Below are 27,282 nucleotides of genomic sequence, written 5' to 3'. Positions count from 1 at the left end.
CCGCCTCTCATGTTCTTGTCTTCTGTCTCCACTTCTCATGTTTTTCTCTGTCTCCCACCTCTCGTGTTCCCTCTTCTGTCTCCCTCCTCTCATATCCTTTCTTCCGTCTCTCTCCTCTCATGCCCTCCCTTCTGTTTCCAGCCTCTCATGTTCTTTCTTCTGTCTCCCACCTCTCATGTCCTCTCGTCTGTCTCCTGCCTCTCATGTTCTTTCTTCTGTCTCCCACCTATCGTGTTCCCTCTTCTGTCTCCCTCCTCTCATATCCTTTCTTCCGTCTTTCTCCTCTCATGTCCTCTCGTCTGTCTCCTGCCTCTTATGTTGTTTCTTCTGTCTCCCTCCTCTCATGTCCGCTCTTCTGTCTTCCGCCTCTCATGTTCTTGTCTTCTGTCTCCACTTCTCATGTTTTTCTCTGTCTCCCACCTCTCGTGTTCCCTCTTCTGTCTCCCTCCTCTCATATCCTTTCTTCCGTCTCTCTCCTCTCATGCCCTCCCTTCTGTTTCCAGCCTCTCATGTTCTTTCTTCTGTCTCCCACCTCTCATGTCCTCTCTTCTGTCTCTTTCCTCTCATGTTCTTTTGTCTCTCTCCCTCCTCTCATGTTCTCTATTCTGTCTCCACCTCTCATGTCCTTCTCTTCTGTCTTCTGCTTGTCATGTTCTTCTCTTCTGACTCTACCCCTCATGTTTTTCACTTCGGTCTCCCGCCTCTCATGTTCTCTCTTCTGATTCCCACCTCTCATGTTCTTCTCTTATGTCTCCCACCTCTCATGTTCTTCTCTTCTGTCTCCCACCTCCCACGTTCTTCTCTTCTAACTCCCACCTCTCATGTTCTTCGCTTCTGTCTTTTGCTTGTCATGTTCTTCTGTTCTGTCTGCACCTCTCATGTTCATCTCTTCTATCTCCACTTCTCATCTCATGTTATTCTGTTATGTCTCCACCTCTCATATTCTCTCTTCGGTCTCCACCTCTCATGTTCTTCTCTTCTGTCTCCACCTCTCATGCTATTTTATCTTCTGTCTACACCTCTCATGTTCTTCTCTTCTGTCTCCACCTTTCACGTTCTTCTCTTCTGTCTCCACCTCTCAAATTATCTTCTCTCTCCAGCTCTCTTGTTCTCCTCTTCTGTCTCCAAGCCAGCCTGAAGCTGTTCGTCCAGCTTCGCTCGGCGAAACCTCTTGCTGCCTGTTACCCGCAGCTGACTCCCATTTTTAACTCTGCACAGAAGCCTGCAAAGCTCCCTGAAGCCAACTCGATCCTGTCAAGCCCCAAGAACACCTACAGAACAAGGTACATTGTTGTTCTGTCCCCCTTGTCCTACCTGGAAGACCCCCAGGGGCATATTAAGGCCCATTGCCCCCTTTTTGCTGAAGCCAAGTAACCTTAAACTGTTGTGCTTATTAACCATAGCGAATACCCTCCTGTCAGTACCCAGAGTGCAACCCTTTTCCTTCTTTGAAACTGTCTGTCCTCTGCATTCCTTTACAGGGTGGGTTGTATTTCGTATTGTTGCTAGAACTGTCTGTTTTGATATAAAGTAGATGTTTTTGATACAACCTTGACTGGATAGTCCCATTGAGTAATAATTGTATTTTCGCTATGTGTTGCAATCCACGACCTTTCAGAGATAAGCCTGCTGTTCCGTCCACGTTACCAAAATTGGACAAGGAGGTTAATAATTTGCTTGTTATTCCAATCTGTTCGGATCCCTTCTGGTGTACTAGAGGTGTGGAGCTGATTGATGGTTTAGAAGCCGATATTCCCCACTGGACTACTGGAGCCCCAGAATTTGATTTGTCAGTTTCTCAACCACTCTACTTCGCTGTAAGACTTTCATGTTCTGAGAGGTGTGTGGCTCCCACAAGGGATAGTCACGGGGCCCATTTGTTATGCTGTGAGTGTTGCTCACAAACGTCTGTCTGGTTTCATAGTTGACCTCCTGGTTAAATTGCATTAAGTGTCTAGCAGACGCCTGCGGAGGGTGGTCCACGAGTGGCTTGCGCCCTCTCTCATTTCTCTGTGTTAATGCACGGACGCAGTGCTGGAAAATGAAAACATGTACTGGGGGAATCCTTTTATCCTTGGAGGGGCGGGGCTGCAGGGAGGAGGGGGTCAGGGCCGAAGGGCGTGGCCCCAAGTTAGGTCATGCAATACAGTATCTCTTTATAGAATCCACTCCTGGCGATTTGCATAAAAGCAAAGACCATTATGGGAACATAAAAATGTACACAATGATTCAGTAAGAAACGAGTAATGGCTGAATAATGGAAGCTGGGCTCTGCAGTTTTGATTGCTCACACTAGTGACCCTAAGCAACTAAATTCTGTACATTGCAGGACATATATACCAGTTTGGACAGCTGCAATAAGTATGTGAGGCTTTGGCTGTTTCTGTATTCAGTTTCTTGTGCCAAGTCTTCTGAAAGTCCTGGTTGAAACCTGGGTTGATCGTGCATGTGATAACTCGGCCTCCAGGGAGGACCTTGTCCTGAATTTGAGTTATCACAGGCACAAGCATCCCAGAGTCTTCTAAAAGCAGCATGATCATTGAAGCATGGGTTGCATGTCTGTGCAAAAACGCAGCTTCAGACTAAGGGCCTCATTACACAGAAGGTGTTAAACCAAGGTGCTAGTAGCACCTTGGTCCATGCCGGTAAATTACCGGTACCGCCATGGAGGAAAGGGGAATTACCGCCCTATTCCAAGGTTGGCAGGGCAGTAATTCCCCCTTCCTCCATTGCCCTTCCCCATTCCCATTTTTGCCCCATAGGGCATAATGGGAATGGGGAAGGTGCTAATTACGGTACCGCAAATTGCGGTACCGTAATTAGCACGCTGGTCCCTTTGCGGGTTAGTTTTTTAACGCCTGCTAAAGACAGGCGTTAAAGTACCAACCCGCAAAGGGACCTCGTAATAAGGCGGTAAGGGTTAACGGTCACCGGTACCCTTACCGGTGACCATTAACCCTTACCGCCTTCCGTGTAATGAGGCCTTAGGTCTAGGTCTGGGTACGGAGCGGTGTTTGGGCCCATTTCCTTTGCTGCATGGACGCTCTTTCTTAGGGTGCAAAAGAGTCTTCGAGAAAATTGGGCTTTCCACACCAAGTCAGGAATGGTGTGAGGGGTACGGGGTACAGGGGATCCACCAAATACCCCCTTTATGGCCTGCATCATGGATCTGTGGGCAGTCCCCAGCTCAGAGGGTAACTGCCATTCCATCACCTGCCCTTAATTAAGTATTTCAGGACATATGCAGGGCATGATTTGGTAACTTTAAAAAATCCCAGCCTGGGGGATGAAAATGGATGTGATACACGAGTGCATCTCACCAGTACTTTATCATGAAAAGTCATGCACAGAAGGGTCATCAATTGGCTTACATGTGATTTTAAGGAATAGTGCCCCCCTCGAAGCACCCTGTTTCCCTTTGTTTACAATCCCACCCCAAACCCCTCCACATTCGTTATTATCTATTCGTTAAAGTCACTGCATACCCATCAATTGTATTGTTCTGCATTATATGGCAAGTTTGAAGACATTGATCATCTGAGATGCCTACATTTTAACACTTGTGATATTTCTGTCACTTAAATTTAGCACTGACTATGGACTTTGCTAACACCTAGGGAAAGCGAGTTTCTTCTAACAGCGATATTAAGTGAGTCGCAGGCCACTATAGATATAGAAGGTATGTAGAAGGTAGGAATAATTAACTCAAATAATGTTTGCCTGTATTGTGTGATAAACTTACATTTAAAGAACACGTTTTTTCCTACCTGGGAGAGTTCAATATTCTGTAAGCAATAGCAAAAAATAAAAAAAGAGAGGACTGTAACAGAACAGAGTTAACTCGCTGTGCTAATAAATGGTGGCTTCTTGAACAAGTAAGGAATCTAAAGACAGAAAAAATGCACCCCTATAGGTGGAAACCTAAAAAGGAGTGCAGGCAATAGAAAAAGCACTGGCAAAGCCAACAGTTTCTCCTTTTGCCTCAGCATTGGCTAGACATTTGCCAGGCAATGCCACAGTGGTACTGCCCAGCCAGAATACGACAGCAGGTGGACAGTGGTGGGAGTACCTGGGCATATGATAGCAGTGCCCAGTGGTGGCTGGTATGAATGGGCGCAGGGGCAGAGCTCCCCATGTTTCTGCAGTAGCATAAAAGACAATGCACATTTTAATTTAAATTTACACCGAAGATTACTCTATCTTTCAGTTGTACTCGATGCAGCGCTCCACAGCGCCATCATGTGGTCCTTTGTGGCCATAGCACAGCCACAGTTTTGCCTCATCTCGAGTTGGGCGGTATCCTGGCCGTAGTACTGCCGGCGTTATCGCTCACGCTAATATTGTTACGGTCAACGCCGGATCAAGGGTTGGGCGGTTACTGTAATTCCCCATTCCTCTGTTTTACTAAACCAAATCATCAGAAGGCATGTGGGGCATCAAAGGTCTTCCACGTGGTGTGTCAGCTTCTGCATACAAGTTCCCAGGGCCATCTGATTGACAGCAACAAGGGGCCTCTGAACTGTTGATGCACCATGGCTGGGTGGGATGTGCAGGTCAGTGTGTGTCCCGACTTCCGACGAGTACTAGACTGGCGGATCGGTGTGCAGGTAACTGCAGAACACTATTTGTGTGTAATAAATATGTGTGTGCATGTGTGCAAAGGTTGTGTGACTGGGAGTGCAGGCCTACATGGTTCACGCCGTGGGTGAGAGAGAGAGAAATGTGCGGCATGGGAAGTTTATACATAACGATAACATGTATTGCCCAAACCAGTAAACACCATGAGAAAACACTGTGGGCCTCATTACGACCCAGGCGGTAAGTTACCGCCTGGGCCGTGACTTTACCACCATGGCGTAAACTATGTTTACGCCATGGTGGTTGGCGGATTTACCGCCCCATTCCAACCTTGGCGGGGCGGTAAATCCCCATTTACCCATTTACCCTTCCCCATTCCCATTTTGCCACATAGGGCATAATGGGAGTGGGGAAGGCGTTAATTACGCCACCGTAAATTACGGTGGCGTAATTAACTCCATGGTCCCTTAGCGCCATGGATTTTAACACCTGCTAAAAGCAGGTGTTAAAACCTCCATGGCGCTAAGGGACCTCGTACTCAGGCGGTAAGGGTCGGCGCTGTTTACGCCGCCGTAAAACCCTTACCGCCTGAGTCGTAATGAGGCCCTGTATGTTTACGACCAGTTGTCACATTGAACAATCTATATAGGGCCTCATTACAACTCAGGCGTTAAGGATTAACGCCGTAGTTTACCCTTAACGCCTGATTCCGATTTTAACGGCTGCTTCTAGCAGCCGTTAAAATCCATGGCGCTAAACCGCCTTGGTGCTAATTACGCCACCGTAATTTACGGTGGCTTAATTAGCGCCTTCCCCCTCCCATTATGCCCTATGGGGCAAAAATGGGAATGGGGAAGGGTAAAATGGGAAATGGGGATTTACCGCCCCACTCACCTTGGAATGGGGCGGTAAATCCGCCATCCACCATGGTGTAAACGTAGTTTACACCATGGTGGTAAAGTTGGCGTACTTACCGCCTGGGTCCTAATGACCCACTATGTGTTAAAAATAAAATATAACGTGATCTTTATGCAAACGAATATGATTCACAAACAAGTGCTCACTACAGCCCCTGAGCGGGCTGCTCCAGCTACATTCCTGTAAAGCAGTCAGGCAACCTTCTCACATAGCATTCCTCAAGATGTGTCATGCATTGTGAACCCGAATTCGGAAGTACAGAAAATGCCTTCTGTATCATTTGTGTTAAAGAGAGATCATGTGCGGGCCCCAAAGTTGCTTTTAAAAATGGTAATGGTTAACAAAGTAAGCCGCCACCGTGTGTCCATGCGCCTGCAGCTGGGCATCATGTTTTGGTTTTGTTAGCTCATAATGCAAAATCCAGCAAGTACTTCATATGCAATAATAAAAGCAGTGATCAGCCTAGAACCATATGAGGTGGACTTGTTCAGAGTGCTCGTTCTGCCACCAGGAACAAATGTTTCATTAATGGCAAACATTGATTGCCATTATTGAGGTTAAAAACGGCAGGACACGCAACATGAGGTCAGTCAGCTCCTAGCCAGGTAGATGAAAGAGAAGTCTTGAGAGATTGTTTTGTCCATTTTTAGTTTTGACTATTAAATGGAGCCACCTGTAAGCTGAAACTATTACAATGGAGTGCGGATAGGAGACAGTTCAGTTGTTTGGGGGAACATACAGCAACTGGGGGTTATTTGGTTGCATACATGCTTTGTCATGCAGTAATATCAAGCTTTCTGCTGTATAGAGCCATCCAGTATTATTTCTAAGCAGTCTTCTGTGGGTTAACGGCTCAATTGCAGCTGTAAATGTGCTACAGGTGTTGTGAACATTACTTAATCAAGTGTGCCTTCAGGCACTTGATTTGTAAGCACTATGTGTGTTCTTACATGTGTTCCTTGCACTGAAGTCCACTTTAAAAAAACAGTGGCAAAGAAAACCGTTTTGTTTGTGTATAGGTATTAGATTGTCACTTGCCAGGCACTAACATCATATGCCAAGTTGCACACACCATTTTCAGGTTGTTGGCATCTTATAGCAGGGTAGTACCGTTATGGCAGTAACTAGCAAATGTTTATCCCATGACTTCACAAAAGGAAAACAGATGGTGTTGCCACTACTTGCTTGATTACTGTATTTATGTTTCCATGTTTGCAGACAGAGTTTCATTACTTGCCATATCCTTTTTACTTCTTCTCTGAACCAATTAAGCAGTGTGCTAGCTATACTGGTTTTTGTTTCGTTTTTTTATTTGTTAAAAAACATACCACACATCAAAGTCAGTTTCCTTCTTATTGAATCATCAATTGTATCTTCATTGATTAATGACCACACATCATATTCAATTTCACATTCAATTTCATTAATTGATCGCAAAGTTCCATACTACATTGATCACTCTCGGGGTACAATACAGCCCTGAAGATAAAATAATGAAACTAATCAAGGAAACTATGATGAGAGAAAACTATGAGATACAAACCAATCAATGGGCAAAAAATTGATTGATGATACTAAAGATAAAATAATCAAACTAATCAATGAACATTCAATTGATGGGTGGCACTAAGGAAAAATAATTAAACCTATCAATGCAAATATAATTGATGGGTGTATCAAGAGGAAGCAAAATCAATCACACTAAAAGGAAACTCAAAAAGGACATCAAGTAATGAAGGTATCATTGATGATTTAATAAGAACGGGGTGAAAAACTGTAAGAAGTCAATTACGGCTGTATGGTACCCCGAGAGTAATCAATGTAGTATGAAACTTTGAGATCAATTGATGAAATTGAATGTGATGTGTGGTAATTAATCAGTGAAGATACGATTGATGATTCAATAAGAATTAAACTGAATTTGATATGTGGTATGTTTTTTAACAGATAAAAAACTATGCAAAAACCAGTATAGCTAGCGCACTGCTTAATTGGTTCAGAAAAGAAGTAAAAAGCTATTTTTGTTACTGCTACGGTCACAGTAAACTGAGCCCAAGCGTGCAGACAGCTAGACCAAGCCTGGACTAAAAGGGCTCGCCCTGGAACAAATCCTGACTTGACCAGACTCTTTTTACTTGCCATATCCTGCAAGGGCATGCTTTCTAAGAGTGGCATGGCATTTTGTACTGTATTGGCATTATAGGCATCACCAACATGATGAGTGTTGTTACGTGGGCATAATGGCCCACCTGGGTAGTCCTTCAAGGGCACTATTAAGACTGACGTTACTATAGTTGGTTCCGTTTGATGATGGCCCAGATGAGAGAAAAAGTACAGTGAATTAGAATGCTACACAGCGGAAGTCCTGTGGCTGAGACATGTTTGCTCTATAATTTCCGTCACTCTCTTTGGTTGTCCCTGTGTTCTTAAATGAGCAACATTTCCCCAGGATTTCAGGAATCCTTAATATCCATCACACAGCCAAATTCTGAGTGGGCGTGCCACCAATAAAGACTTGTTTTCTTACAGTAGTATGGCATTCCTTTACTGGCATTATGGGCAAATCCAACAGGAGTATGCTCTTACATGGGTAGAAACAGTATGGACATATTTTCCTATAGTATCTTTAACAGCATTATAGGCAAAGCAAACAGGAGTATCTTCTTATGTGGCAATACTGGAATATATTGGTGCAGCCAGCATGAACGCATATGGGTAAAGCCAGCATTAATGTTTTTTTATGCTGGCATATTGTGGGCAAATGTTTCATAAAAATACATTGGAAAATGTTCCTGTGCACGGTAGGTGACTTGGCATCAATTGGTCTATCCGACATGTTACCCTGAAAATCGATTGAAAGATGTGTGGCTTTTAACCATTTTTTTCACAGAAAGTATGCTGTGAAAGGATCATTTTAACCCATTATCCCCCAAACCCTCGTTGGTCGGTTTGGGCTCCCTCGCTATGCTTGATCACTAATGCACATTTACGAGAAATATTTACGAACCACCAATCAAATAAATCACCAGCCGCCACTTGCAAGAAGCTGAAGGAACACTTGATTAAAACATGTTTCAATACACCAGTAGCTCACTTATAGCTGCAATTAACCCACTAACACAAAAGACTGCTTTGAATCAATGCTGGCAGGTCCTTCATACCACAATGTTTGATGTTATTGCTTGATAAAGCCAGCTCAAGGAGATCCCAGGAGAATGTGTTTTGGGCTGAGAGGGGCTGGTAGTGGGTGGGAATGTCCATAGGAACTAGCATTGCCAGGGGCAGTGAATGGGTGGGTAAATAACCACCCACAGGCTGTGTGTCTGTCTTCACATCTCATTTCTCTCCTAGCGTCACATTCCATGACAATAGTTTCGGCCTGTAGGCAGTGGTTTCAGCGCAACCTAATAGCTAGAACTAAAACCCCTGTGACAAAGAAAAGGGCATAAATCCCATACACCCTCACACTAAAATAAGCATTAGAAAAGCCAAACGATTTGGCTTTTGTGTAGTCATCGTATAGGCATTTGCCAGGCACATCCATACAGGTGCTGCCTGGCCAGAGGATGACAACACCTGGCAACTGGTGTGAGTACCTAGGCATATGGTATCAGTACCTAGCAAATTATAATGCATGTAAAAGATCCAAACCGTATGATTTGCCCAGTCTCAACAATAATTCAATGCGGGGCACGCATGATTTTTAAAAACCAAGTGGCTAAGGGCACACTTAGTTATGGAATTTGTATCACACCAGGAGCTTATTCACCTCTATAATTGAGCATTCACCAATCAGATGACTCCTTAGACATAACAATGGCACCACCATAAAAGCCCAGAGGGTATTGTTACTGCATAATAGAGATAGCTAAAAGAGATCCAAGGAGGATGGGCTTTTTGGCAGCGAGGGGCCCTTGGTGAAGTGGGTGGAAAGAGCCGCAGGGATTAGCGTGGACATGGATGTTCAATGGGTGGTAAAAATCAACGGACACCCCAGGCTGTTTGTCCCTCATTACATGCCATGTCTCTCCTATCTGCACAGGGGTGGACTTGCCTATAGGGAGCTCTGGAGATTTCCCGGTGGGCCTCTGCACCCTGGGCCTCTTTTGTGTGGCATTTCCAAATGTTCACATAGGAAAAGCATTGGGCTTGCTGACAATGTGTCATATGGGGCCACTTTGACAATTATTTCCAGGTCTTCTTTTAGTTCCCAGTCCACCCCTGCCTATCTGTACTCCTATGCCAATAGTTTTGGCTTTATATGTGGCGCTGAACCACCATCCCATAGCCATAAAAATAGAGTAGATGTGTGTGTACACACACAGAGGGGGTAGGGTCAAAAAGAGACACAGCAGTGAGTGAGTGAAGAGCATATTTACAGCTCCAGAACATGCTGATATGGAGAGTGAAATAGCATTTGAGTGGGGTAACATGGTCCCCCGACAATTCAGCAATAACTTCAAGCGAGCATTGTAAAGAGGATTTCCTGCAATGTAACATTTTCAGATTTGAATGTGGTTGGAGCATGAAGATGCATAGGGAGCGGCCAACAAGCACAGTGCAGTGCGGCCGCCATAACCAGTAAGGAATAGCTAACAACGAGCGCTTACACATAACTGTTGGAGAAAAAGATATGGATTATTGTACTTTAAAATGCAGTCCTCGTTTTGGCATCAGCATCCATTTATAGCCTCTGTACTATGATGTTGAACATTTACCTAGCTTCCATGTGATACTGCGTAAAAGAGGGAAAGAAACCCTTTTCTGCTCGGAGCCGGCAAGTTTATTTATTTATTTATTGGTTGATTTATACCATGCCTACGGCCCGTAGGCATAGAGGCGCCCAATAGTACACACATATACAAGAAAGCGACAGAAAACATGAACAGAAATAACACACAACTAAGAACCAGGAACCATATGGTCATGTTAATAGAAAGATGCAGCAAACTCATTTAAAGGCCAGGAGCTGAGGACACTATGGGCCAGATTCATAGCATGTTTTGCACGCTGAAAAGGGACTTTATGCACTGATCAGCGTGCAAAACACCTTTCGGCGATGCATGGAATGGACTTTGAGTGCCTCTCTGTGGCCCCGCACAGGCCTGTCGTGTCTGCAAAACGTGGGTCGTGCCTTCGCAACGAAATAAACAGTGGGCAGAACCAGCATTTTCCACATTCTCCTGGCAAAATGAGGAAGAACAAGGAAAAACGTGGGCATGTTGAGGGAGGGCAATGAAACCACATGTCCATCCAAGTGGAAGCATAACCGAATGTATGCCTTTCACTGGACAACGTCACATTGAGAAAAGTCACACATAAACCACCTGATCGCACCGCCACCCAAAACTACACGCAAAGTACAATGTGCAGCACGCAATGCACACCATTTCAACGTCGGTCAGCCACGATGAATGCAGGAATACTGGGAGCCATCGTACATGGACTCAGAAGGAGGAGGAGGATGCAGAGACCGTCCTCTGGATTTTCACACCACGCACCACGCTGTTTGAGATGCCAGAAGACCAGGTGTATGCAAGGTACCGATTCCCACCCCATATCATACTAGACCTGGTCAAAGAGTGGGAGGAAGACCTGACATCCCCCACCACCTGCTCCTATGCCCTCACCCCCCCTGAGTAATTTACTGACAGCACTCCATTTCACAGCCAGAGGCTCCTTTCAGCGCACCATGTTTTTAATTTTTTTATTTAATTGGGTATTTATAATGCGCCTATACACAAGTGTTTCAAGGTGCAACAATGCACAAGAGGGGGGACAGAGGTGACAAAAACAAAACGGTCCTACTAGGCCTTGTGACATGTAAGCCAGTCAGATAGCACAGCAAGTTGAGTGCTCGCTTTGACATTTGTGCAGAGCCTGCTGACGCAGGTTCAAATCCCGGCAGGGCCAAACTTAGCCTTTCATCCTTCTGCGGTCGTAAATGAGCAACACACACCGTGGGTAATAATAAGCAGCCCTCAGACGACTGAGGGTTTGTAGCTCTATATAAATGCAAATTATTATTATTATTATTATTCGGATCGTGCAAATGCAGTGACAAGAAGTGCAAGGTTGAGGGGAGGTGGGAGGGAAGGCCAGGAGGTCAGAGCAAGGCGAATGCAGAGAGTGCAGGTGAAAGGAAGGTTAACGATCTAAGAGCAAGGTAAGCAGTTGGAAAGGCTCAAGTGGCCAGTATAGTGCAGGGGGACCGGAGGCAGTGCAGGATGAGGGGGGGAGAGGTCAGGGGAGACCAAGTGCAGGGGTAGACTGGAAGCGATGGGACAGGCGCCCTGTAAGAACCTGATGGAACCAGGCATCCCGGAGGAGAGAACATACAGAAAACAACAATGAACAAGTGACTTGATTGGGAAACACAGGTAAAATCTGTCATGGGTAAACATGCGTAAATGAGCACAACCCTAGATGCACCAAGTGTGCCAAACCTGTCATGTGGAGTCAATGGAGACAAATTGCCAGATCTGTGTTGCCAGAGGCAAGGCCATGAAGGGGAGCCGCTGAGGTTGTGTAGACCTGTGAATGGATGGGTGTAATATGTGGAATTGTAGTAGGGCAGGGGTAAGTGAGTGGATAAGGGTGTAGAGTGAGCTCTGGCACAGGTCAAATAGTAGTGTAGACAAGGAGTACACCTGCAGGGCCTCGTCAGACACATGGGTCGGGGGGACGTGAAGGGTGACAGTAAGAAGACATCATAACGGTCAGCGAACAATCATAATGCAAAGTGCAGATGTACAGTGAATTCAGGACGTGAATGAGGAGGATGGTGATGGAGAATGTGGCTAATACTGCCAATGGCTCAAGTATAATAAGTGCTGCACATTTCCATTATGGAAAAATCAACATATGCCTCCATCCTGGACAGGGGTACAAAAAGTCGGAACAATGTGTCCATCATGAACAAGGGGGGAGAAAACAGGTTCAAAGCTAAAAAAAATAAGTCCATCCTCGACTGGGGGTAAACAAAATGTCCACCCTGAAGGGTGGGGGAGAAGGTGTGTGTCCATATCCACATGACTGGACGACAAAAATCAAAACCAAAAAACATCACGGCAGAGGTGCTTGACGTGGCGTGGGTATGCTGGGACCAGCAAGTGGCTGTGGGGGCGGTGGTGGATCCAGTCCACGCAGCGCCAACGCCTGGTCTTCATTGTCTAGGGCCAGCCATGACACGGAGGCATGCACCAGAACCCCAAAGGTGGTGATATCATGATGTGCTTCATCCTGAATGGCCACAGAGTCTGTATGTGCGCTCACGCGTGACATCTAAAGTTGCTGGGACAGCGTCTGCCTCAAACCATCCATCTCTTCATGGAGTTGGGCCCTTGTGGCTGAGAGTTCATCGTGCAGTGAAACCCTCGAGCTCTAAATCTCACGACGATTGGATTTTGAGATGTCAACATATCCTGCTTCAGGGCCTCTCTATGTACCTTAGCATCTGCATGCAGGGAGTCCTGCAGAAACTTCAGATCAACGCGTTGGACCTTGATGTTGGCCTCAGCACCCAGTCTGTGGGAGAGCCTTGAGGACTGCATGCGTCTCGGCTGTTGCGCATCCCGGGTCGCTGGTGTGGACTTGTACTCGGCCAGGCGATCCATACCCTCTGCAACACGATTTAACATATCACCATGCTGGAAGGTGGCACGCAACATTTGCTGCTCCCACTCTGTCTTTTCAACATGCACACGTCAACCACATGTGCGGGGCCAATGGTGGTGTGATGCAAGGGACCAGGCACATTGCTGCGGGGCTCCTGTCGTTGGCTGCAGGTCTGCAACCCTCTGTTGGATATCAGCCCTATTAGCGGAAACCAGCTCATGGGAGGGAGGTCTTGCATCCATAAACACCACACCTGTGGGTCTCACCACTGACCGGCCTTGTGAAGCCTGCTGCACCACCGCACACTCAGCTGCCCCATCTGATCTGCCCAATGGGGCACTCACCTTCTCCCTCTGGGAGTCATCCACTTCTGGTTCTGCATCTGAATCAGCAGAGTCAGAAGAGTCTGAAGATGCAGGTGCTCGAATGATGATTGCCTGTAGCACCTGTGGATTGTCCTGGTGATTGACACCACAGCCTCCACTGGTGGACTGACACATCACCTCCTCTTCTTTCTCCTCCTCTATATCCGCTGCATCATCACCTGCACATAAACAGACAACGAAATTTGGAGTCTTTTGAGTCATGTGTATCCGCCAAAATATGCACATGTGCACAAGAGAGCATACAGAGTGAATATGGCTGTACACCCATACATCTGACATTGTGACTTGTCACACTGTGAGCAGCACGCCACAAATGTATGGCTTTTTTAGACAGATGCCCCCCCCCAACCACCTGTGTCTTGCCCATGCAGTTATTGTGGACATAGCCGTACCAATGTGGCCTACTCATGACTGATGGGCAAGCATTTGAGTACACAACCCAGGGAGAAGTACTGCACGTGGTTCACTGTAATGCTGAAGGCCAACACATGGCATTGTTTAGCCAGCTAAATGCACATATATCACCAAGAACATTATATGACAAACATTATGTGATTCCAACTATGTACTTGATGACCATGTCTTGTTGATTACCACATGAAGACTGTTCATGCATTTCACTACATTGCCACACATGCTGCATGCCTGAGTAAGGCAAGTGTGATGTACTTGCCAAAACACTCCAGTGGATGCATTGGGACGTGACCCACATGCTTTCTCTTGCCATCGACAACCTCTCCATCCTCCCAACATACCAACCACTGTCAGATGTCTCCTAAATGTGATGACAGCGCCCTTCACATGACTGTCATGCAATGACTGGCCATGATTGAGTGATTGAATGTTGCTTTCAATGGCACTGTTATGTAATGGGCACTGATATGTCACACAATGTGAAGTGACACTTCACATTGCGTGTGTTGGCATATGCCCTGGCCCTGTGTGACCACACTAGTTAGTAGTCCCTTGAGCCAGCTCTGTGTCACTTGTACTCACAACATTGCACTGGAAACGTTGACATACACATCTACTACGAGTGTGCCATACTGTACACACACCCAATCACATGAATCAATTGCACAATTCACCACTCCACTGTACTAAACCCACATACCACACAGCTACAACATAGTATGCACTGTCTGTAGGCCAGCACTTACTAGACACGCTAATGCCAGCACTGTCAGTCAAAGCACGATCCTGGTCTGTTGTGCATGTATCACCCAGGAGGTATGCGCATAATGTTGAGTTGGCAGTGTCACTGTAAAGGTGGACCCCATACAACATGTCAAGAACAGCTTTTGCCATTCATACTGCTAAAGCTCAATGATGGTCTTGGGATTGTACGTAGGTGCAGCAATCATTAGCCACATGCTTGCCTCCTGTATGGGAGAGTTTGTTTGGGCATCAGTCCCTGTCTATGAGCAGCATCCTACAAAGATGTGTCAGTATTGTTGACCGGGCGTGCTCAGACTGAGAACCAGCACCTCCTCATCTACAGATCTCATGACACAAGGATAAACAGAGCCCTCATGCCACATCTGAATGGGTGATGGTGCTGCCATGTCATTCCACATCATACTTAATCCACATGTCAGCACAAGTATGTATGTCTCAAGAACACAGACAGGGAAATGTTTGTGCAAGTGTTGTCAACAGTGATGCCAGCAACAAGGCATGTGTTCGTCATGTATCGACTGATAACCCCATACAGGCCTTACATGTCAAACTGGTAATAAAGCTCTGAACTGCATCATCATATTTCCTATTTGAAAATGCACATACATGACTTGCAATGCAGACAGGCACACTCGTTGGCATCAATCAACTCTGTTATCTTTCACATGAGCTGTCTGCAGACATATCAATGGGAGAGTACCAGACTGACCACCTTGGAATGATGTCCCACCATTAGCTGATTTCACCTATGAAATGACTAGTGTGGGCCCTTGCAATGTACAAGTTAAGTTGCCTGAACATAACGCCTGCTACGCAGGGCAGTGGTCTGTGTGCACTCATACCTCCGCAGGCTGGTCACACCAAAGTGTGTCATTACAGTCAGCCTTGCAATGCATCCTGACCAAGCATTCTGTAAGTGTAGGTGACAGTACATACATGCACCTCAGCAGCAAATGATGTGCCTGGACGACAAATGTCGTATGTACTTGATGTACAAAGCAAATAGACAGGCCCCATGAATATTGTAATGATTGATTCATGTGGAGGAGGAATTTCTGGACATGACACAGGTGTGCCTTGTGTGTGATGTGTGCCTGATAGGGGGGCACATCATGGGGTCTTGCAATGTGCACATGTATTTGACATTGCAACCCTGCATGCAAGTACTGGCACAGCTATGAGGGCAAGTAGGCATTGATGTGTACTGTCACACAAACATGTGCCACATATGTGAATCACACAGAAGCCTCAAAGAATGCAGGCCATATCACAGAAGGGAATACAGTAGAAAACATGCATTTGCCAAGGATGGCTGTCAACTGCAGCCAGCTGTATGACAACACATATATGGGTTACTCAACCCTGATAGTCCAAACATACAATGCACACAAATGCCACTCACCAGATGTGTCCTGATAGGTCTCCATGCCTCCCACGCCTTGTAACTGCTCAATGCTGATGAGTTGACTTGTAGCCTCTTCGATTGGCGTCAGATGCTCCTCCTCTGCTGTCCCCCCTCCAGTGGCCAGTGCAGAGGCAAGGTTGTCACTGAGCTTCTGCTTGGTCCTTCGCCTGAGGTCATTCATCCACTTCTGGGCCTGTTCAGCATTGCGTACTTCCACACCACATACATTGATGCGGGCTGTGACCATATTCAAATTCACCATTCATTGTGCTGCAGAATTGATGATGCCCGCAAACTGGTACATCTCATGATGGTATTCCGTGACATACTGCCTCATCGCGAGTTTGGCGGTAACCCTTAAATGCGGCGGCAATGCTATTACCACAGCATTTAAGGGTCTGCCAAATCACGGACTTGGCGGATTTACCCCCAGCTCTGAACTGGGGGCAAATCTGCTGTGATTTCACCGGTTTTCGGTGCTATTACCGCCAGCGGTGGTAATAGCGCCAAACATTCCCCATTGGGCCCAATGGGGAATGGGACATTCCAGAATGGCCCAATGGGGAATGGGGACTTACTGTTTCACCAAACCCGTGATACGGCGCTAATAGCGCTGAGGGAGTTTGGCGGTAGGGTTAGCACCCAACTCGTGATGAGGCCCATAGTCTACAAAGATGTGGAGCTCCTCTTCAGTGAAGTGCCTGTTCCTCTGTGGACCCTTCTCCTGTGCCATATCTTGAGGTGGAGCCTCTTCCTGCTCTGCAAGGCATCGGCTCTGGGGCCCAGTGGCCCTAGGTGGTGATGTTTCACTTGTCTGCCTCCGACCACATCCAAGTACAGGTGCCGGGTCAGCTGTGGGCTGAGGCACACCACATCCTCCTAGGGCTGGGGCACGTGTCCTCACCATGTCCCTGCCTACTCCCTTTCCCTTTTGGGGCCTCACAACTCATGGTGCAGATGAAAAGGATGAATGGAATGCACACCAATATATTGTTCTGCGCAATATAAGGAAGGGAACAGTGTATGTGATGTACTATGTGCATGCATAGTCCAGCAAGGCTCCAATGTACACCAAAAGCAAATATATATGCGGTACACGCCACACAGAAGCACCCCAAGATCCAACAATTACATATGCGATACCTAGAAAGCTTCCAAAAGATGAAAAAAGCAGTATGCTATATGCAGTGGCACCCCAAAACATGAATATTGCGTATGAGACACACTGTAGGCCTCAAAATGGAGAAAATGATATGCACGTATGCGTAGAGGCAAACGCCAACAAGAAAAATGTGGTACGAGTTATTTTTAGGAAACAGCCACACCCAAATATGTATATGTGTATGCATGTCACACCCCTTAAATATCGGTGTCATTGGCGTGAGCCACGTAGGTGTGCTGTGTCCAGCGCCTGGCATGTAACTTATGCACTAAGGGCATTTACTGTGTTTTTGGCTGCCTCGGATGAGAGACGCACACCAGAGTTCCACCTGCCTGCTTGCCATTGCTTTTGCCTCCTCCGGCACCTCCTTCGTGATGCTGCTCGTGTGGAGCTGGCTCAGCATCACAAGTCGATGTGCCAATACCTGAGCCAGCTGGCAAGAGCACTGCTCTCGGGGGGTTTCTGTGCGCTGGCACATTCATTTGCACCCTCCTCCACTTCCTTCTCTGTGCCCCAGTTGTCCTCCAAGGAGCCTTCCTTGCCGCATTTTATCAGGGCCCCCTGTAGACCAATCCCACCCACAATGCTTGGTCTGGTGGTGACTATGTCCCTGCCTCTGGTGGATGTCCCAGGTACGCCACATGACACTGCCCAGACACCAACATAGAGACAGCCAGTGATTAAACAGCTGGTTCTTCAGGACAGTGGTAGTGCTGTGCCTCCGACATGTGTCATCCAGAAAGCGGAGGTACCTGCGCAGCTTGCACTCAGTCAGCCAGCAGCACATAAGGAGTTTGCAGAGGCAGACATTGCAGGGCCAATCAAAACCAAGGAGGCAATTGAGGCAGGACATGTTTGGCATTTGGCAGAAGCGGAAGCGGGGCAGAGGTGTCAGAGAGGCGGGCATTGGGGCGCGCTGGCATCCTGGAGGCAGCTTGCAGGGATGTGGAGGAGGAGAACAGGAGGATGATGGAGGGCCTGCAAGACCTTCAAGAAAGAACGCAGGACTGCCTACAAGAGGAAGATGAGGAATGTGACTGTTCCCTGGAGGGCGCACCGAATGGCATGTAGGCCTGCTCCCTGTGCACATAGTTCTTAGTGTTAGGTTTCATCCATACCTGCCTAACCTCCGGAATTGTTCCGGAGACTCCGGAATTTTAAGCATTTCTCCGGGTCTCCGGAAAAATCCCTTGAATCTCAGGAATTTTGAGATTTTTTCCGGGTCTCGTCATATTCTCCACCTGATTGGCTGCCGCCGGTAGCCAATCAGGTGGAGAATATGACGGGACCCGGAAACGGCGCGAAATGTTCGTGCCTACTGCCTGCAACACTATAATAATAGTGCTTCCAATCTGTCATTGGATTGTAAGCAGTATTATTACGGTGGCGGTGCTACGTTCATTTTACTTACCATAGCACTGAAAATCATTCATTCAGTGCTATATTCAGCAAAATGAAGGCGGCGCCGCAGCCGAAATAATGCTGCTTTCAATCCATGTCATTCGATAGAAAGCAGCATTATTTCTGCTGCGGCGCCGCATTCATTTTGCTGAATATAGCATTGAATGAATAAATGATTTTCAGTGCTTTTGTAAGCAAAATGAACGTGGCAACGCCGCCGTAATAATAGTGCTTTCCATCCAATGACATGGATTGAAAGCACCATTATTTCGGCGGCTCTGCTTACTATAGCATTGAATGAATTATTTTCAATGCTATAGTAAGCAAAATGAAGGCTACAACAATCGGGTTTACCTTTTTGAAAGGTGGGCAGGGCGTGTGGGCGGAGTCTTGTGTAGATGTGGGCGGGGCTTAAATCTCAGGAATTTTGATTTTCAAATGTAGGCAGGTATGGTTTCATCTTGGATTTTGTTTTCATTTCAGCCCTGGACATTTCACCCTTCCCCATGTTTTGTTTTTGTTGTGTGCATGTTGTAATACAGATTTATGTTTCATGATCACACACCTGTTACAGTCTCTTTTTGTCCATGTGCAAATTCACTTTTACTATGTTTTGACAATGCATTTCAACTATGACTGTCCCGTGGGTTGGGGACTCACTGTGGATGTGTGGGCTGCACTCATCCCTTGTGAACTCACTCCTCTGTAGCTGTATCCCTCCCAAGGCATAGCCCCCCCTACCTGCACAGATGGACCGAATGATACGTTTGTTGCATTCCATTTCATTAGTATGTCAGATGTACATGGTTTGGTCACAGTGTTGCTAGTGCAACGTTATGCTGTCCTGTTGATGTGCAGCTGAGTGTGATGTACCAGGGAGTCCTGTGATGAGCTCCGGACATGGATTCTGCAGCAGTGGTATGGTATGGTATTGTTTATTTGTAAAGCGCCGATACACAAAGCAAGTGTTTCAAAGCGCTGAAGGAGGGAACAAGGGGGAAAAACAACAGTCATTTGGAGTCCTTGAATTTCTAAACAATACAGTCAGCATGTGCAGAGTGGGTGCATGGAACAAGTGCACACAATACACTTAACGGTGTAGATAACAACAAATAGGTCTGACAACAGTTTTTCCAAATGCATTGAGGCACCACCATGCAAGGAGGGGAGACAAGCGAAACACAGCCAGGCGATCTTCAAGACATGGTGCATTCAGATTGTGTAAGTGTGCAGACAGGTGTAGGAGAGGGGAGTGGGGGATGAGTGCATGGTGTGGAGGGGGGGCCAAGTGTGCCCAGACAATCAGAAGCTTGGGTAAGTGCTGAGAGATGCCACGCTTATGGGTCATTGACCAAGTGCAGTAACAATGAGGCAAGTGCAAGGCCCGGAGGCAAGTGTGAGAGGACTGGCAAGGGTGCCAGGGACCTGTGAAACTCTGAGGTATCGCAGGGGGACAGTCAGCAGTCTGCGCTGAAAAAGGAGGGAGAGGGGGATAGCGCAGAGAGAAAGGTTAGCAGGGTAGAGAAGGAAGTGGAGAAGAGGAGTGTCTTAAGGAGTTTCCAGAACTTAAGGAGATTGGGCTCAAGACCGAGGGTGGCAGGGAGGCTAATCCAGTGGGAGACCCCTGCAGAGGATAAATATCTGACTTCAAATCTCTGCTTGGAGAACCGGCTCACTTGCAGAAGGTTGGCGGTAGATGAGCGGAGGGTTCGAGAAGAACAGTATTTAGGTAGGCAACGTTGCAGATAGGTAGGTCCCAGGCCCCAGAAAGCCTTGTGGACAATGCAGAGGGTCATGAACTGGGCTTGAGGCCAAGGATAAGTCTTGCGGTTCTGTTCTGGATGAGTTGCAGAAGGTGCAGAGCAGAGGCAAGGAGGTTGAGAAACAGGTTGTTGCAGTAGTCCTGCCTTGAGAGAACCAGGGCTCTGGAGACAGTGAGCCGCTGGGGGAAGGTGAGAAAAGGGAGAGTACCTCTAAGGAGGTGTAGCTGGTAGTTGGTCTTTTTAGAGATGTCCGAAATGTGAGTGGAGAAGGAGAGAGTGGAGTTGAAGATGACCCCAAGGTTTTTTGCATTGCAGGTGGGTGCAGGCGCAGGGCCAACGGAGGCCAGCCAGAGTGAGAGTGGGAAAGCAGGAGCAGGAGTCCCAATGTGAACGATCTCAGTCTTACTGGCGTTGAGGCAGAGTTTGTTTGCAGCACACCATTACTGAATTGCGGACAGACAGTCAGATATGAGCGAGGTAGAGGAGGTGGCTGAGGGTAGCCTGAAGGAGAGTTGCGTGTCATCGGCATAACACTGGAAGTTAGAGATGAAAGTGGCAATCACACGTGCAAGGGCAGCCATGTAGACATTGAAGAACCAGGGGGATAGGTTAGAACCCTGGGGAATGCCACAGGTTGAAAGAGTGGTAGTAGAGAGAAAGGACCCAAGCTCCACCTGGGATGGGCGGTCGGAAAGGAAGAAGGTTAACCATGCCAGAGCCTGACCTGTGATTCCCAGTGTCATGCAGACGTGCGATCAGGATGTTGTGGTTTACCATGTCAAAGGCAGAGGAGAGGTCAAGAAGAATGAGGACAGAGGAGTGTTAGTGTTGAGATTTGAGAGCAGGTCTTCATGGGTGTTCAAAAGAGCAGTTTCCGTGCCTCTAGATGCTCTAATCCTGACTGATGGTCCTGGAAGCAACAAGCAGTTTCAGTAGGGAGGGTGAGCTGAGAGATAGCCAGCTTGTCCAGGAGTTTTCCCAGGAAAGGGGTGATAGAGATAGGGCAGTAGTTTGCTGGAATGGAGGGGTCGGCAGAGAGTTCCTTAAGTAGAGGGTGCACACAGGAGTGCTTAAGAGAAGTTGGGAAAACTCCAGTGGCAAAAGAGAGATTGCAGAGATCAGCCAGGGCTTGATTGAGATAGTCAATGAAGTCCTTAATGGTTTTGGAGGGGCAGGGATCCACCTGTTTGGATGAAGCCATCATAGACCGGACTTGTCTGGTGACCTCATCAGGTGTGATGGGAGTGAGAGAAGAGAGGAGAAGTGGTGGGGGACCAAGGGAGACTCCAGAGGTGTTGGTGAATGAGGTGGTGTGGAGGAGAGAGAGGAAAGGATGTCTTGGGTTTTTGCGATGCAGCCAGGGGTGACCAAAGGTCCTGGGTGGGTGTGACAGAAGAGGAGGCTGCTGCAGGATTGGCCAGTTCCTTAAAGACATTGAAAGGTTTGGCAGTGTTTGATGCCGCAGAGATGCAGGTTTGAATAAAGACTCTTTTCTTGGTGTGGATGCAGAGTCGATATTGCCTTTGAAGGAGGCGGCAGGCAAGTTTGTGAGAGGGTCCGCCTGACGCATTCCATTTCCGCTCAGCTGCCCTACACTTGCATTTAGGGCAGCAGGATAGGAGTCGTATCAAGAGTTGCACTTTTTGGAAGGCTTCAGTCGGACCTTCATGACAAGGGAAAGAGTATCAAGGGTGTTAAGATAGAGAGATTGAAGTTAGCGAGAGCTGTGTCAGGGTGGGAGTCAGCCGCAGGAGTAGGAGGCAGAGAGTAGGTGGAGTCAAAGGCAGCCACAGTCACTCTTTTCATAGGTCGGGTGACTTTGAGACTGAGTGGCTGCGCCGGGTTTGCCAATACAAGAGGAGAGGAGAGCTTCAAGTGTGATGAGAGAAGAGAGTGGTCCGTCCAAGAGAGAGATGTAGTGAGTGGGATAGAGAGAGGGATGTCGGTAGAGATGAAAGCATCCAAAGTGTGGACGCTGTGTGCGTGGAGCCAGAGGGTAAGATAGAGATGGAGAGGGAATCACATAGGTTGCAGAAAGGAGGAGGAGGAAAGTAGAGAGGAGGCCAGGTCAGGCCATTCTGAGAGGAAGAGAGTAGACTGTCCTGGTGGCCAATAGAAGGTGGCCATAAGGAGAGAAGATTTAGGAGAGAGTGAGAGCCTGCAGAGTAGGCACTTGAAGGAGGAGGAGTAAGCCTGAGTAGGGATGATGGACACAGGTATCCATTCTGGGAATATCAGGGCCACTCCCCCTCCTGTCCCTTTGGGCCTGGGCACAGAGAGAATCTTGAATCCTTCAGGGAGGAGTATATCAAAGCTTGTGACAGATTTGTCCTCGAACCATGTCTCTGTGATGGCGAGCACATCAAGATCCATGAGTTCAAGGAGGTTGCAGATGTCAGACGATTATTTGACACCAGAGCGAGAGTTAAACGTGGCAATATGGAGCAGCTTGCCATCTTTGAAGGTCTTCCGCGGGGGGTGCAGGGGACAGTGGTCCCCCCTGAGGGTGACAGAAGAGCCAGAAGGATAGTGGATGGTGGCGGGGGAGCCAAGGCTAACAAGAGAGCCGGGACAGTGAGGAACGGCGAGGGACCCTGTGCAGAGGAGGAGGAGGAGGAGGTCACAGTAGGCAATGGAGCCTGTGCAGAGGAGGAGAAAGGCACAACAGGCAAGGGAGCCTGTGCGGATGAGGAGGAGGGCCTAGTAGGCACGGGAGCATGTGTGGAGGAGGATAAAGGCCCAGTAGGCAAGGGAGCCTGTCCCAGGGAGATGTAAGGTTTGAGAGGCGAGGTAGGAGCCTGTCAAAGGGTAGAAGGTTGGGTTGAGGATCCTGGACCATGATGGTTCCATTCCGATAGACATTAAATTATGACCCTGGAAATGGCAAATAGGTTAAGGAGGATCTCCCAGGGGGTGCCACCGTTAATGGGAGAAGAGGCGATAGGAGAGAGAAAGTCAACCATGTGGAGAGTCCACAAGTCGGGTGAGGGGACGACCAAGAGGATGTCTGTGAGAGTCTCTCTGGCGGAAGCCGTGTGATAGGTGTCTGAAATAGGAAGGCCCTGTATGTCCTTCTTAAGTTTCTTCCAGCCAGATTTGGTGATCGGAGAGGCAGAGGAAATAGAGAAGCAGTTAGAGAAGATAGGAGAGATAGATGGTGACATAGCAAGCTGCAGTGGTGAGGAGGACTCAGGCTGATGCATTGAGGCGCATGGAGGGGCGGGAGGGTGTACTGGGGAAAACACAGGGGGTGGGCGACAGTGGGAGGGGGAGGCACAGAGGACAAGGTAGGACATGTAGGATTCCAATGCAGGATGTACTTACAGCAAACACTATTTAAAGGTAGTAAAGTAACAGTTGTGCACCCTGCAATAAGCAATTTGAAAAGAAAAATGGCAACAGCAAGTACACAGCCGTGTTCGATTTTAGCTAAAGCAGAATGAAACACGGTGCAGCATGGTGCAAGGGTAACAGAAGAACCCAAATGCCAATTAAGCAACACACCCTAAAAACGTGCTTTAATTGCAGCAACGCTGAATGCAGATGGAGCACAGGGAAACAGAAGCACTCAAACACAAATTAAAAAACGTTTTTTAAATGCAGCAACACTGAATGCAGATGGAGAAGAAGGAAACAGAAGCACTGAAATACATGTATGAAAGAAGTAGATGTAGTAAAAAGGAATGAGGTTAGTTAAGAAAAAGGATTGAGAGTACAGCATTAGCAATGCCACAGGAGAGTTACTAATGGTAGAACAGCCAAACTCACAGTCATTACTGCAGGGATCGTGGGAGGCCTTTCATCCAGAGACAGAGGACAAGTCCAGGAATTATTCCGGTGGACGCAACATAGTTAGAACAGAGTTTTCTATGGCCCAGGCAGGCTCCTTTGAAAGTGCTGCTTTGAAACAGGGGCCGGCTATTTGCCTCCGGCTCCCGATTGGCTTGAAATGGAGAGGGAAGGCCAATCAGAGTGAGGCAGAGGCAAGAAGCTGAGCACTCGGTGAATGGAAAAATTAAGCAGCCATTTTAAAGGTACAAAGAAGACAACAGAACTGCATGGCCCCGTGGCCAAAAACACAGCCAAAGCATGAACTAGTACACATTGTTGGAGGGGTGCGTAGCAGCATAAAAGTGAAAGCCAGCAATCGCAAAATTAATTAATTTCTCGCTTGCCACCATGCACACTCTAAATGCCCTAAATTGCAATCCCATGCCCCTTCTGGGCTTACCTTCTCAGCTGTGATGTTGAAATTCACAGCTGTGCCGTAGGGATTATGAAATTCAGCTTCAGATGCAGCCAGCAGGAAGGGCCTGCTCGTTTCGTCCGGGGGTGGGGGCAGAGGTGAGCGGGGCTGGTATCAGGACTTCAGGGGGCTGCCTGGGGTGGTGGCAGAAGTGAGGGGGGCTGGTGGGTGGTGTCAGGACTTCAGGGGGCTGCCTGGGGGTACTGGCGGAGGTGAGGAGGGCTGGTGGGTGGTGTCAGGACTTGAGGGGGGCTGACTAGGGATAGTGTTGGGGGAAGGGGAATGTGGGGAGGGAGGTATAATGTCAGGGGGCTGACTGGTATGGTGGTGGCAGTGAGGGGGGCTGATGGGTGGAATCAGGACTTGAGGGGCTGTCTGGGGGAAGTGGTGGAGATGAGGGAGGCTGGTGGGTGGTGTCAGGACTTGAGGGGGCTGCCTGTGGTGGTGGTAGAGGTGAGGGGGGCTGGTGGGTGGTGTCAGGGCTTAAGGGGACTGCCTGGGGGTAGTGGCGGAGGCGATGGGGATGTGGGGAAGGGAGTATACTCTTGGGGGCTGACTGGAGTGGTGGCTGAGGTGAGGGGGGCTGGTGGGTGGTGTCAGGACCTGAGGGGGCTGCTTGTGGTGGTGGCAGAGGTGAGGGGTGGTGGTGGGTGGTGTCAGGGCTTGAGGGGACTGCCTGGGGGTAGTGGCAGAGGCGATGGAGATGTGGGGAAGGGATTATACTCTTGGGGGGCTGACTGGGGTGGTGGCAGAGGTGTGTGGTGCTGGTGGGTGGTGTCAGGGCTTGAGGGGGTTGGCTGGGGTAGTGGTGGAGGTGAGGTGGGCTGGTGGGTGGTGTCAGGACTTGAGGGGGCTGCCCGGGGTGGTGGCCGAGGTGAGGGGGCTGGTGGGTGGTGTCAGGGCTTGAGGGGGTTGGTGGGTGGTGTCAAGGCTTGAGGGGGCTGCCTGGGGGTTGTGGCGGAGGCAATGTCGGGAGGGGGGTATACTGTCTAGGGGCTGACTGGGGTGGTCGCTGAGGTGAGGGGGCTGGTGGGTGGTATCAGAACATGAGGGGGCTGCCTGGGGTGGTGACAGAGGTGAGGAGGGCTGGTGGGTGGTATCAAGAATTGACAGGGCTGCCTGGGGTAGTGACAGAGGCAAGGGGCATATGGGGAGGGGGTGTACTGTCATGGGGCTCACTGGGGTGGTTTCAGAGGTGAGTGGGGCTGGGGGTTGTGTTAGGACTTGAGGGGGCTGCAAAGTGGTAGTGATGGAGGTAAGGGGGACTGGTGCGTGGTGTCTGGAATGCTACCCACTGAGGGAGTTATATCTGTTGGTGCTCATCAAGCTGTCTGCGGCACCAATACCTTTTTTTAAGTTGTGAAAGGGCAATGCAGCCATTTCGCAAATAAAGAAAACACTAAAGAAAATGGCTTTGATAGAAATAAGGAGAAAGGACCAATTTCAAATTTCTTCTCCCTTTCCATGGCGGTCAGCAGTGCGTCGAGGAGGAGAGACTACGGGAGAATGAGTAGAGCTGAGTGCAAGCTTTGTGTGACAGGCTGCAAGCAAGAGTGGGGCATGCGCTGGAGAGTGGTGGAGGCAAGTGGCTGGGGCGGGGCGAAGGAGCCACCCGGGAAGAACGATTGCGGCATCGTGCTCACCATGGGCTTGGAGAGCGGAAGATAGTGTACGGCAGTGCATCATTTGTGGGCAGGGTTTGCCAGTGTTCAGCACTGGCACTTATTTCTGTGCCCTGCACTTATTGTCTCAGGCTCAGTTTGATTATCATGTGGTGTTTTGGCAACTTTATTATATTAACTGCCAGTCACAAAATTAACACCTATAGAATCAGAGCAAAATGTAAATGATGATTGTGTTTAAAGACACACGTAAACATTTGTCTCAAGTCAAGACACGAGTATGTTCTTTTATGTGTATTTTGATTAGTATTTGTGAATACACATCTACCGTAGGGAGTAGAACCATCAACCACAGTAAGCTGGCGTGAGTTGCAGCATTAACCCCATATATGTTGACAGCATGGGAAGAAGCGATGGGTGGTGGCAACAGTGGATGGGGCACTGCCCATCCTGACGGGTCACGGGGGTGTCAGAAAATATGTGAGCCCGGCACTCATTTTTGTACAAATTAGGCACTGCTGTAGGGTAAAGCCCACCTTTTTACCTCCATGATTGACTGAAAGGCCACCTTATGTCTCCTCCCTGGGGCTAATATACTTCATTAGCACGCTGGAAGGGGGCACTGGCAAATCATGATGCTCGGAAACATGGGCTGTATTGTATGGTACAAGCAGTGCTGGAAATGGACATTTACTGGGGGAACTCACTCCCCCCTTTGAGGCGGAGGTGAATTGTCAGTGGAGTGGGCGGGACTGGGGCGGAGCTAAATGTGGAATGATGTGGGTGCCCTGAATATAGGATGCTGGCTGCTTTGCATACAGATTAAGTGTATTTTGGGAACATAAAAATGACCTCCAATTTATCAAACGTGTCTGTGCTAGTAATTCGAATATTCATTCTTTCTGACCATGCAATACACACTTGGTATGGTGTTCCTTTCTTCTGTCTGAATTGTCACCCTGACAGTAAAGTGTGTGCAAAGAATGAGACGTATATATAGCTTTG

Source organism: Ambystoma mexicanum, chromosome 13 (genome assembly GCF_040938575.1).
Source record: "Ambystoma mexicanum isolate Mex_15411 chromosome 13, UKY_AmexF1_1, whole genome shotgun sequence".
Classification (NCBI taxonomy): Eukaryota; Metazoa; Chordata; class Amphibia; order Caudata; family Ambystomatidae; genus Ambystoma; species Ambystoma mexicanum.
This window is presented reverse-complemented; position numbering follows the sequence as displayed.